Source organism: Lepisma saccharinum, chromosome 5, assembly GCF_977018435.1.
Source record: "Lepisma saccharinum chromosome 5, izLepSacc3.1, whole genome shotgun sequence".
NCBI classification, from domain to species: Eukaryota; Metazoa; Arthropoda; class Insecta; order Zygentoma; family Lepismatidae; genus Lepisma; species Lepisma saccharinum.
Genome location: NC_139233.1, coordinates 58,377,847 through 58,392,649, shown reverse-complemented (window position 1 = coordinate 58,392,649; position 14,803 = coordinate 58,377,847). Strand labels below are relative to the sequence as shown.

The 14,803-nt window shown below is 39.3% G+C and overlaps 1 protein-coding gene across 1 annotated transcript in view; it reads right to left on the bottom strand.

The window, feature by feature from the left end:
* Positions 1–14,803, bottom strand: part of LOC145988042 (uncharacterized) — a 135,204-nt gene that overhangs the window by 89,628 nt on the left and 30,773 nt on the right. The window lies entirely within an intron of this gene.

Sequence of the window (14,803 nt, the reverse complement as noted above, 5' to 3'; positions counted from 1 at the left end):
GGGCAAATTCCTCTGGGTACGAGATTGAAAGAAAAACTTAAACAGTTTCTTCCCAAGCTTAAATATTACCTTTTTATTTTTAATCTAAGCTTTTCGGGCCTCTGCTGAGTCAATTCTCACAATTTTGTTTCCAAATTTTCAGATTTCATCGACATCTGGAAGAGATCTACTTCAATCACGTGACAGAAGCACATCAATGCAACAAAAAAATAATAAGTTGCTCAAGTTTTATCGTTTTCATCACACACCATAAGTGACCAATTGCCCCGTACAGAAACAACGGAAAACAAATTAATCTTCTTCAGAAATTAAATTCACAATTCCTGTACACAAAACAACAATTTATGGAAATTCTTTCATAGTCACCGCAATGAAGGAATAGAATTAACTCCCTCCTGCCTCGGACCTCAGACGAGCTCCATCCTGCAGCACACAAATTAAACTTAAAGAAACTTCTACTGTCGGAACTAGTGTTGCCCACGGGACGAGACGGGACAGGCTTTTAAAAATTCGAGACGAGACGAGATTGATCATGTGTCCCGAGACAAACTAATATTTTCGAGACGAGACGGCATTTCACAGCATTTCCACGAGACGAGACAGGCCAAAGTCTCGTCTCGTGGGCAACACTAGTCGGAACAATAGTGCCTGGCTTTGGCTTTTCTTTAATGAACAGGTATGAGGATCTTAGTTTTGTCTTTAACTCTGTATCTTCAGTATATTAATTGTTTACATTATTAGGGTACATGTTTTATTTTTCTAAATTTTTTCTACTGTAATAGTGATTTTCAGAAAGTGTAAAGTGTCAATTGCAATATGTATTTGACAAAGGTTTTGAGATCGGCCTGCGAGGCCGAATCATGCCTGCTCAATAAAGGCGATTCTATTCTTTTCTATTCTATATCATTTTATGATTAATTATTAATTATGTGCTGCTGATTACAAACATTAGTTTTTCTATAATATCGACACTTTACACAATCATCGTTTATATATTCGTATATAATATGATATATTCACATTCATTCCACACCCGATCATAGTAGATGGAATATGTGACCTCACCGGATTCAAGAATCACATCACTTTTTGTAATGTTAAGATATAACCTGTCAATATATAAAGGTGTCTATTTGTAGTAACTATTTTCTTAAACCTCACAAAATAACCCATTTCATGGGTCTCTTCCCCCTGATAAAATTCCTTCTTTTAATTTTCGTTCGTCGATGGTAGGAAATGGAAAGGAATATGAAGCGTTACACAAACATCAAGTATTATTTTAAAACGAAGCCCAAGAGTACATCCCCACTTGTACTCATATCAACTTCAGAACAAGAGCGTTGTATAAAAGATAAAGTGAAACTTTATAGCTGCTAATGCTGATTAAGTAGAACGCTGCATGAAAATATATAAAGAGTTCCTGTAGATCCTGCTAAACTGCATAAAACATTTAAGCACTTCCAGGATCGGGGAGATCATAAAATTTTATGCTCTTCCAACGGATCTAATGACTCATACATACAAGTTAATTAATGTATAGTTTGACTGAATTTTATCCTGAGAAGATAAGAGCCAGATAAAGTTTACGACTCGAGGTACGAATCGTCGATACGCTCCACGGATACTAATGAATTATTCAGGGTTATCATAAGATAGAAAAAATATATCAATACACCGTCTGCATCCACATAGTATCAGATTAAGATGGCTTCAATTTGGATTTTTAGAAGCAAGACAATGGGTGGGGTTTATCGTTCCACGTATCTGAGATAATTGGATTCTATGATAATTTTTACAGCTTCCGGAAATGTTAAGTTATCAAGGGAACTGGGTTCGAATACTGGACATCAGTTAATTCTGATGGCAAAAAGGCAGGAAGGCAATATTGCAACAGAAATATAATATTTTCCATAAAAGTTCATATTGTCAACTGTTCTCACGAGCAAGCAGATGCAGTCATTTGTACAATAGAAATATTTTCATGTCCCCCATTTCTCCTTCTCTGTGTTCGAGGGAGAGAGGGTTTAATAGAAATCTGTATGGCACATCTGTACTTGTATGGAGGATATATTATTATATGTTATAATCATTGTTCTTTCTTGTGAAGAGTATATACCTTTGTATTTTGGGATTTATTTTTCATATTTATGTACATTTTTATTTATTATTATAATGATTGTTCTTCTTGCATGCTAGTTTATAATTTTGTTATTGTATTGGATGTATTTTTATTTTTATTTTGATTACTCTAGTCACTGTTTTTTGTGCAAGAGTGGCATTGTATATTTTGTTGGTGATTTCTTTGACGTTTTTGTGTCATTTGTGTTATTTAGCGTATTATCCTACAGAGTGGTCACAAAGTGGTCATACCCCTCTTTATTTTTGACATTACGATGGTTATGGTTGAATGCTTGATATAGAGAGACACATACCTGATAGTTTTAAGAGTCCAGAACATCGGTATAGAGACCGTCATTTTCGTAGCACAGCAAAATTCTTGGACATGTTCTGGCAGATGTTTTGCGGAAATACAGTAATCCTGGGTCACGTGCGTGAAGGCATCTTCCACAGCTGCTAGTAACTCTTGCTTTGTACAATACCGGTTATTTCTACCTGTTTGATGAACTACCAGAGAGCATTATCAGGTGTTGTGAGGTCGGGATTTCTTAGAGGCCAGGTTAAGGCAGCTGGACAATCTTCAAGACCTCTTCAAATCCACCGCTCGGGAAAGGTCTTGTTAAGGTAATGACGGACTTGCAACGCGAACTGTTCCAGAACATGGCGCAGAATTCGGCTTTGCTACGAAACTGACTATCTCCACACCGATGTTATGTACTCTTAAACCATCAGGCTTGTGTCAATATTGAACCATAACCATCGTAGTGTCGAAAACAAAGTTTGGTATGCCCACTTTGTGACCACTCTGTATTTTGAATATATATAAAAGGATCGTTGTACAGATAAATCATGATTACGTGGAAGGAAAGAAACCCTCCGTAGTGGTAACTTCGGCAAGGAAAATAAATGCATAAACGTGCATTACAACTAAGACATTTCCGATATATTCATTACTCGCAGGATAACGTAGGTGTAGCGACTTAATATTCTATATATCCACATGCCTTTTTTATGTACCACCGTACACTTGATACGGCAATAGATCACGGGATACGAACTTTGGTTCTTATGGAAAGAGAACAAGCAATTTGTTGCTCTGCGTTTTATTTGGAACAATTTCATCATCATATAATTCATTAATGATAATAAGCGAACTAACTCTCTAGCCTTCTTAAACCCGAAAGTTTATGGCTGCAGCAACACAAGCATTCCATCTGATTCTATCCTGGGCAAGCTGAATCCAATCCTTTCCATCCTGATCGATTTCCTTTAGGTCCTTCTCAACATTATCCCTCCATCTTCGTTTTGGCCTTCCTACAGGTCTCTTGCAATCAGGTTTCCTAACAAGAATCTTGTAAAATCTTCTTTCCTCTCCCATTCGTGACACATGACCTGCCCATCTAAGTCTTCTTGATCTAATTAATCTAATAATATCTAGACAGGAATAGAAATTGTGCAGTTCTACATTGTGCAACGTTCTTCACTCACCTGTCCCCTCATCCAAATATTTTCCTAAGGATTTTATTTTCAAATACTCTTCATTGATGTTCTTCTTTTAATGTAATGATGATATTATTATAAATGTTTAGATTGAAATAAAATTATGTAGAAACTTTGTCACATCAAATGTTGGGAGGAAAGGGGATGTTTCTTTGCAAGGATTGAGAGTCGTTAGTGTCATCAGAGAGAGAGAGGAAACAGGCTGCGATCAGGTAACCAGCAAGAAACCTCTCGTTTTTCCACAGCAAAGTCAATACACGGAATCTTAAGCTAGGATTTCATCTCCGTACAGGCATGCGACCCGGAGGAAAATTTTCCCCGGAAAGCAAATAGCCCCCGACCTAATATTAAATCCATACCGGAGTTGCAAAGCCGGGCACGGGGATGCCGAAAGGGTGGAAGAAAGATGATGAAAGGGGCTGAAAAAGAAGTGGCGGAGAGGCGGTTAAAAAGGATGGCGAACCGAATTAAAATTTGCACGCGGAATCGATAAAAAAAGAAGAGAAGGAGAAATAAAAAAGAAGACTGGTTTGTGAAGGATGCCGTGGGAAGCTAATGAAGGTAGATGGAGCTTCTGCGTAGAGGATTGGGGGTTGGGGGGACTTGTTAAGTCGTGGCTTCTACTGCGGGAGGTGGGAAGGACGTTATTAACTTCTACTCTTGCAATCTCTTGTTAATTATGTTGATGCAAGTTGAGGTCTGATTAATCGTGGCCAAATTAAACAGCCTAAGAAATCAAATATTGCTTACGGCTGCTTGTTTACCAACATCTTGCTTCCGCTCTTGAGTCCCAAAGGAAGTTCCAGGTAGACCTTTGCGAACTTAGACTGCATAACACGTGAGGTTCTGTGAATGTTTGCCTATCTATACCAACACACACTAATTTTCAAACCAGATTCAATCCTCTGGGGTACACTTACATTATGTTTACACTCATGATAGTAGAAGAAATTTGTGTTCTTTTACGAGTATACATACATGTCACTACCTTTGGATTATTCCGACGTTGCATAGTGTATAATATACCAATATATATATATATATATATATATATATATCACACACACACACATACAGATTTTTCCCTGGCTTGGCAACACTGCCTAAAGTTTCGGCACTAGTCGCGTCGTATAGGATGACTCTTTCTCTTTTCGTAGCAAGTTGTCACATGTTGCGAAACCACGTTAGTGAGCAGCTGTGTTGATTTACGTGCAACGTGTTTTGTTTACCCCTCCAGGTTGTTGTATATAACATTGCTTTACGCGATGAATATTCAAGATGAACAGCGACATGCCATAAAATTTTGTTGGCGTTTAGGGAAAAGTTCTGCGGAAACATATGCAATGTTTCAACAGACATATGCCGATCAAGACAGACTGAGTAGAGTCATTGAGACTCTGCGCGAGCACGTAGCAAAAAAGAGGCCGCATTTGAAGAACTCCTTCATGTTGCACCACGATAACACACGCCCACATACCACTAAGGCTTTTAAGGATTACGCGACAAAGGGACAAATATAAATTTTCCCGCATCCAGCATACAGCCTGGACCTTGCACCCTGCTACTTTTGGCTATTTCCACTTTTAAAGGCCTCTTTACGTGGTCGTCATTTCATGACGAACAAAGAAGTGATCCCCGCAGCGCAAGTTTTCTTCAGTTCGCTACCTGACGACGAATTTTCAAAGACATTCACAAATTGGCAGGAGCGTATGGATGCTTGCTTAGCTGTCAATGTAGTCTATTTTGAAAAAGATGTACGTCTACTTGATATGGCTGATTCTGAATAAAAATTTTGTGGTTTGTAATTCTTTTGTTTCATTTTAATGATTCTTGGAGGGGTCCATGTACATGCTTATCTTTTAACTGCTACGCAGTCACGACTTTTTGACCTATTGTGCTCATTTTGGTCTCAAATCGGCAGCTAATGAACCAAATTTTCACCGTAGTACGCGTACATTTGCTAGCGAATGGAGTTTGCTGTTTCCCTTCTCTGCGACAGCCTTTATATATATATATACAGGGTGTCATTTTAATGGCGCCCACGGACCACGGAAACGTATAGAGGATGTCAAAACAAACAACTTTTTTCAGCAACATTTTTCTCGTTGGAGCGTCGTTTCGACGCTACAGTCGTTCAAAGAAGCCCGTTTTGCCGCCTGAATGCTGGCAACCCAACACAACATTTGATAGCATTTGTGACGTCATATCCCGTCGTGAAGCGATGCGTTACAGGGTTGCCAGGAACACACATATTCTGTGAAAAATGTCATAGCTACAATCCGCCACATTATGTACCGTAAAACAAAACGAGAAAACACGTTCTGTAACCTAACAGGAAGTAAACAAACGATACGAAGAATGGTAGAAAGAAAATAGAATTCAAGTGGAAGTGGTCATATAGAATTTTGTCTCAGATCGCATGTCCAATATTTGCAAATCTAGTTACCAATTTGGCATCTGCAATTTAGTCTATCCACTTCGTCCTTCTGATACTAGTTGTCTGTGACACACTGAACAAATGACAAAATAGAAATGAGAGAACTCAAAATTCCAAAGCTAAGCAACACATAATATAACGTATATTCAGGGCATTATGAGGCAAGTGGCAAAAATGGTTGAAAATACAGGGATATAAGTAGTAGCAATATAAGCTCTCCGACGACTGTGTTTATCTATGCACCGGATACACATGTAATAGTTTGCAACTGTGAACAGGGCAGTATATTCGGTACGGATTCATCATTAGATTGTTACTGTGGTTGCACTTGTTTTAGCCGTAATGTAACAACGTGAACCTCGGATACTTCCGTTATCAGCACAAAAATACCACAAGGCATCTGGACACAAACCTGAAGATATCAACCTTTCAACGAGATTTACAAATATTTGACATGTAGCTGGGCGTAAACAGCCACATGTAAGCTGTAAGTCCAAAAAAAATTATTGTTGTTGATATTTGATATGTAGCTGAGACAAAATCCGATATTGACACTTCATTTTGAATACGTTTTTACCATTTCTCATCTCGTTGGCTCACTTCCCCCTTCCCCTGAGATGACTGCTGATCTTCTGGCTGGTAGGATATGATGTTCGGTCTACTGGACGCGTTTCTCGTTTCGTTTTACAGTTAATAATGTGATTGGTAGTTTGTCATTTTTCACAAAATTTGTGTGTTCCTTGCAATCCTGCCGTGCGCTGTTTCGCCGCAGGAAATGACGTCACAGATACGATCAAATGTTGTATTGGGTTGCCAGCATCCAGGCGGCAAAACTGTCTTTTTTTAACGGCTGTAGCGTCGAATCGACGCACCAACGAGAAAAATGTTACCGAGTAAAGTTGTTTCTTTTGATGTCCTCTATACGAATCTGTGGTCCGTTGGCGCTATTAAAATGACACCTTGTATGTATATATATATATATATATATATATATATATATATATATATATATATATATATATATATATATATATATATATATTGATTCAGTTGGTATTTAAAGTCTATTTTATGCACTGTGAGGCTAATCTGGCCACAGTTTGAAGTAGGATCCGAACCACTATGTATCGAACCCAGGACCCCTTGACTACAAGGCGACGACGCTACCACTGCGCCATCGGGGAGGCTACACACACACACATACGTATATACATACACACACAAATATATACATATATGTATATCGCTAAAACGTGTTTCCGCAATATTTGATAAACTCCTCTTCTTACCCAGTTTCACATAATTTGACATCCATGATGATACAGGTGAAATATGTAAAATATGTGATCGAAACTATTTATGTACTTTTGAACAAGAATTACTCCTTTTAAAAATTCATAAGTGGCATGAGCCACTTTTGAATGAACACTTTCTCAGAAAGAAAATAATTTATTTCAGATTTAATCGTTCCTAACATACTCTAGATGTGCTTGGTTGTTTCTCTACATATTTCCTCAAAATGTGTGGTGAAATCTATACCCTCACCATGATAACGATATCAGTGTCTTGTATTCGAGTGGGTCCTTATGTTCTTTCATTACAAAGGTTCATAGAGATTGAATCTACTGTTCCAATCAGGATATCGAATGGACTACTTATGCAGCATTCTTTCAGTAAAATATTATAAAATTATAACTCAAGCACTAGGTGAAGTCCGATCCTTCGGCCTAAAAATATTTTAAATTAGTGGACAAAATGTTAAAATAATGAACCAATAGGATTGGACTAGCGTAGTTGTCACTCGCTTAGAACACATCTCCGAAGAAAAATCTCTTGCGTGCTCATTTGTATGAAATACCCTTATATTCAACATTGATATGGGCGACGAGAACTGTGAATGCTAATAGTACGCATTCTTACTTTGCTGTCGACAGCAGAATATAGTAATTTTCACACAATCGACTTTCGACACTAAAACGGATCACAATATAATAATATTGAACATAAAATTGTCAGAAAGTGGGTTTAATCATTATATGAAGAAATAATAAATGCAGATTAATTTTCTTTAACTCACAGCGGCTGAGTTTTTTTTGGTGCACGTCTCTACAATGACCGTAAGATGTACGGCAGGTACAAAATCTCTACATCAAAGGAGAGGAAGGGATAGATGTTATCATTCACAAGTCAAGAGAAGATTGGCCACGCCAAGTTGATAAATTCTTGAAGCAGAAGAAGAGAAGAAGGGAAAGAGGTCAAAACGGCGAATAGGAGGATTATCGTCATCATTTTTTTTTTGTTCCGGTTTCATTAGCCTACCGAGCCACTTCTGTTACGAACTAGAGCCTAGCCTAGTTAGCTCTTTCCTTCTTTCCCTCACTCCTCGTTTTCTAAGGAGTGTCTCATTTCTTGTGTGTATGCTTCTGTGGCCGAAGCCCTCCCATGATTGGTACAGCGTTAATGAGACATTTTCGAGATCATCTAAGTTCGGTGAAAATGGAGAAGAACCCCCTTCCCTTCCGCACCACCCTTTCTCGCAAAGAAAAGAGAGATCCAGCGCTTGACACACACACAGATGGCAGCATAAGCGTTCTTTGCTCTCAGCTCCCCTCTGCGGCGGACGAGAGAAACTTTTTTCATTCCTTCTTCCCCTTAAGATCTTTTCCTTTCATTTTTTTTATATCGTATTCCTTTCCTCGGCTCATCTTTTGCCAGTTAGCAGAAAGTAATGAGATACCTAAGTATTTGCAATTTCAAAGTGGCCTTTTTTTGTAATTAGGAAAGGAATGCCTTTTGCCTTATGACCTCGAAAAGGCTTGTGAATTTCAGATGAAAGGGCAAGGAATTTATCCGGGGAAGGCATCCTATTGAATTAACTGGTGAAACTAAATTCCTGCGCACTTGTACATTTGTTTTTCAAAGGACGGCTGGAACGAGACTTTTTTTCGGTCTCCAGGGAGACGGCTTTTTCCCGCCTCTTCCCTTTGTCTGACTTCCGTTTCCAGGTATTGATGTTCCTGTGGGAAACCTCCAATAACCACCACAAACCAGCAAAGCCATCATTGGATGGCACTCATGAGAATAATCACCTCTGCAGGATAGCATTTCTTCCTTAGGAACACGGCGTACGTCGGAATTATTTTGTGCTGCGTTCCGCTGTTATACTCATGTGGATAGAAACATTTTGCCATCGAAAGGGGAGAAAGAGAATTAACAAAATGACGGCGGAAATAGAAAAGTTATCGTATAATTACCTGTTCAAGTGTTCTCCCCCTGTCCACGCCTGGGAATAATATATTTTGATGAAAAAATTCAGTCGTAAGCATTTCATTTACCCAATGGACATAATGTACCAACTTTTAATAAATGGAGAACAAAGAGAGGACTTCGAGCAATTTATCGTAACGGATGATGAAGTTTTTTACATTCTCCTGCATCCCTTGTTTCCTGAAATTTACTCATGAAAACTGAAATGTTGATCTCATAAAAAGAGTATAAATGGAACGATAATAATCTCATCCATTTCAAGTATCTTGGAACAAAGCAAGATGCTAAATATGTCGAGAATATTATTTGAAACAGCTAAAACAGTATCCATTGCTTCAACGAGGAAGGAAGAAAGTGTTACAATACAATGAGACTCAATTTTAAAGTGTTTATAAGTTATATAAACAACATGTACAGGGTGTTTCTGTGACCGTGTTACAGACTTGCAGGAATGATGGAAGGGAACGAACGTAGCAAAATGAGAAAGGGAACCTTGGTCCGGAAATGCCCCAGTCAAAAGTTACAAGCCAAAAACCTCGAAGGGCAGGCAACCACGCCCAACGCGGAGGAGAATCATAAAGGAAAGGGGAAAGAATCCATCGCGCATGCCCTGAAGAAGACGTAACGACGTGTGTAGTCTAGAAACCCGGGTGTCGCGGCTTCAATCAGTGCAATGGAGTATAAGTTAGGTTGATATGGTGTTTGTGTAAGGACAAGCAAATGGGAACTGTAGGAAAACGGAAAGGTTGTATCGGACCACGTATCCACGGCGCAGACATCCAGCGCACAACATGTTTCCCAGACTTTTCCAACGATTACGGGAAAAGGGGGAAAGTGCGACCTCAATTCCACAAGCAAGGAGGACGAAGAACTGCAAGGACACCCGACCTTGAAGAAGCAGTGCTGGATCGGGTGGAAGGACAATCATCCATTAGTACACGGGCTGTGGAGCGTGGAATTCGTGTGGCAAATAGTACTGTTTGGAAAGTTCTGAGGGAGCAGCAGCTGCAACCTTACCATCCACAGCGTGTCCATGCCTTGGGTCCAGCTGATGTCGCACCCCGCGTCGAGTTTACAGAATGGTTACTGCAGCGCTATGTGGTCGACCACCACTTCCATGCCTGTGTGCTTTTCACTGATAAGGCACGTTTCACGAGAGACAGGATGCTGAATAGTCGCAATAGCCATGTATGAGCCGATGAAAATCCCCGTGCCACAATCGTGAAGGGCCATCAAGACAGATTTGCTGTAAACATGTGGGTGGGCATTGTCGGCTAACATTTAATAGGTCCGTATCTTTTAACGCCACGATTAACTAGACCAGTGTACACTGTGTTTCTGAGAGACATCATGCCCGAGTTATTGGAACATGTCCCACTTCTCGTTCGTCAATGCATGTGGCTTCAGCATGATGGAGCCCCAGCCCACTTCGTAGCTGGTGCTCAGATATTCCCTCAGCGGTGGATAGGGAGATACGGACCTGTTGCCTGGCCTGCCCGTTCAACTGATCTGATCTCGCTTGATTTTTTGTGCGGTCATGTCAAAAATGTTGTCTACGAGACACCTGTGAGTAATGTAGGGTAACTTGGCAAGAATCCTTGCAGCCTGTGATCTGATCCAAACTATTCCTGGGATATTAGAGCGAATGCGTCAGAGCTTATTGCGACGCTGACATGTCTGTATCGAGGCAAGGGGGCGTCACTTTGAACAACTGCTGTAATGATAGCTGCAGTTACTACACTGCAATGATTCTTCTGTGTTTGTCCTCCACTTCCACAGACATCTTTTATGGTTCCCCTCCGCGTTGTGCGTGGTTGCCTGCCCTTCGAAGGTTTTGGCTTGTAACTTTTGACTGGGGCATTTCGGACCAGGGTTACGTTTGTTCCCTTCCATCATCCCTGCAAGTCTGGAACACGGTCACAGAAACACCCTGTATATACAGAGCGTTCGAAAAGTCCTAGCAGTCACACTAAAAGTTTGACAATTTAACGCTTATAAGTTATTGAACTTGTCAACGCCAATTATATCTTGACATACACAAAAAATAATTTGTAAACTAAATATGACTAAAACTGCAAGCTCTGAAGTCAATAACACACTTACAAGACGGAAAACTACTTTCCATAACAAACTCGTTCTTCAAGGTCATACTAATCGCTACTGAAAGACTTGCCAACTCATCCAGATGAATGCCTTAGTAGCCTCTTTTTTTGTTTTAAGTATGAGTGCGGGGACTTTTCGAACAGTCTGTATATATTGCAGTACCACCTCAAATTTAATTTTTAATATTATTTTGGAAGTTGGTATTATTTCATTTTCGTATATCTTTGTTCGTAGTGTTTTTGTTTCTTTAGTTCAAAGTTGCTACCTGTAGCATGTTTGGCATGAAAGGGTGGAGGGGAGAAGCGCGCCCTTTCACGCAAGTGTCCCTGGTTAGTTTTAATTTGTATTGGGTGTTTGCGTGTGTGAGGGAGAGATAGAGAGAGAGAGAGAGAGAGAGAGAGAGTTAATGAGATGCTGCTGGAGGTAATTGTTGGCCATAAACAGGCAACGGTGTGTAAAAGGGGTGCAAGAATGATTTTTTTTTTTTTGGAGCGAAGGGAACAAAGAGTGTGAACAGAGGAGAAGGTGTGTGTCGATGGTAAAATATTTGCTTGTGTTAGATTCATAATTAAACGTCTTAGGTGGGGTTAACGAAACAGAAGTGAGGCGTAGTACGTGTTCATTAGTATGATGTGATAGCGAGATCACTACGGGTTCAGCATTGCCCATGTACTGAACAGCAGAATCTACCGAGTGTTCATTTTGTACTTACAGGCAAAGAGAAAGGACTTTCTAGTCAGCATTCCCAAGTCATGTGACCAAACAAAAGGAGTAGTATGTAGTAACCTCGTCGCACAAAATCTCTGCGGACCCACGTTGCACTCCTTTTAAGAACACAAGAGGGAATAAGACAATCCCCCAGCGTCTGAATTGAAGTTTTTGTCTTCTTGATTAACGGAACACATAAGGAGAAGGAGAATATGTCGGAAGTATTACTTTCAGTAAATAAATTATTCCTCGTGTGCAAGAAAGTCAAAGGAATAAATGTTGAAAAATCCATTCTATACTCTATCCTGGGAATCTCTGGAGCAAGGCAGCGCACAAGGGCAGAGAAGGGGAGAAATCGATTGGGCGGAGCAGAAACAGTGCAGGCTGCTGGAAAGGTTGGTAACTTCAGTCGCTCCCCCCGCCCCCACCCCCAATCCCTTTCCATCACACTGATCGAGCCGTCCCGCGTCACTACTTGCATAGGCTTGTTTTCGTTCGCTCCCTCCAGAGATTCCCGGGATAGAGTATAGAGTCGAATTAATTTCCTGAGAGTGTGTGTACGTGGCAAGTCCACGAGAGATACTTTAAACGAGCGCTCAGACTCAAAACTTTGACACTACAATCAATACCTTCTCCAGACATTCTCTTTCCGAAGGTAGAACTTTACCAATATCCTAAATACAAATGTAATCATCATCTTCCTTTCTCAGTTTCTCATCTTCCTATTCTTTGTACCTCTTCTTGCCTTGTATTTTCTATCCGTCTTCTTTTCTCAATTATAGTACCTCTTTCTTCGTATTCTTTGTAACTCTTCATGCCATGTATTTTCTATTCGTCTTCTTTTGTCAGATTTAGTATCTCTTTCATCGTATTCTATATCATTTTCCCATTTCTACATCTCCTGCCCATCATTTATATATTTTGTTGCCTAACTTAAATGAACAACACATTGTCTTTATAACATGTTACTATATACTAAGAATCACCCTATCATTCGAAACTAGCTCAAAATTTTTCTTTAACATTGTTTCGACACTGAGTGTTGTTCATTAACTTTGTGTGGAGAATTTTTAGATTTCTTGAGCTATTTTCGAATTATAGGGCGATTCATTATATAGTAACATGTTATAAAGATTATGTTTTGTTCATTTAAGTTAGGCAACAGAAATATTTAAGCTAATGGGCAGGGGGTGTAGGGTATGTGGAGCAATGGATGGAGTATGTATGTACTTAAAATTTGATTAGCCAAATAAAAATATAAACTTTAAATGACTTTCACACGTGTAGAGTTGGAACCACTAGCATTTACTTTACTAAAAGTATATGCTGATGATATAGGGTGGTCATATTTTTTAGTCCAAAAGTGCACACATGAGATCTTCAGTAATTTGAATCAACATGAAAGCAGTGTGCGAATTGACGGGGGGATGCTGTGGATTCCCCCCCACAATAATTTTTATCCCCGGCAGAAGAAACATTTTGTAATCCCTGCCAGAGTTGTTGTTATCCGCGCCAAAGAAAATTGAATTGAAAACATAAACGGATATTTTAACTATGGAACAAACAGCACTGAAAATGGCAGTTAATTAATCTTTAAAACAATTGCATCCTACTTCGCGTCCGAAGTTCTATTTCTAAATAGCTCATTGTTTATTTGCTTATTGTGTTCGGGTGCAGAGGTTTTACAAAAATCTGCCAGAGGAACGCCGTTGCTCTCTTCATTGCTAAAAAAAACTAATTGAAACTACTTCCATGGCAAGAGCTGATTTCGTGAGATTTTCCTTGGAGGTATGTAGATCACATTTCTCGCCGCACGCCGTCATTGAGTTGAAAGCGCACTAGATGATTCTATGGAAAGAGCGCTCAGTGAAAATTTCGCTCAAATGGAATGTTGGGAAATTTGCGCTCAGCTTCCTGGAGGAGAGAACCGCACCTGCGTATGACACCGCTAAGAGCAATGCACCTCTTCGCCACCAACTATTTATTTCATTTCATTTCAGGTGCGACTTTTGTGTGGTGCACATGAGATCACAGTTAAATTTTGAGGGAAAGAGAAAGAAAACTGCATACCAAAAGCTGGATGCAAAAATCAAGAACACAGTAAAGAGCTACGAAGAAACAGGCAACATTAATTAGATCGTGTTTCAGAGCGATATCATTCTTACGAAAGCTGCAGTAAACTCGACAAACCAACGATATGACAAAGTTTTCTAGCAAGAAAATAATGACGAAGTTTTCATAAATAGATTTTAAACACGCCTAAATAGTTGAAGCTTTCTAGCAAGAAAATAATGACGAAGTTTTTATAAACAGATTTTAAACACGCCTAAATAGTTGAAGTTTTCTAGCAAGAAAATAATGACGAAGTTTTTATAAACAGATTTTAAACACGCCTAAATAGTTGCAAGATATTTCACTTATTTAGCCAGTCCACAGTCTGGAAAAAAGTGTGATGGGAATCAAATATTAAATAAATATAATACGTACATGAATATTAGATTTTTTTAGGGTGGGGGATGGTCATTAATGTTTCTTGGAAATGTGAGCGGATATTTCGCTGATCCGAACTTTCGCGACACCCAATAGATATTAGGTTTGGGCAATAGATAATAGGTTTGGGTTTTCTTAAAATGTAAAAATACTGTTTATAAATTACGTGTAAATGTTATC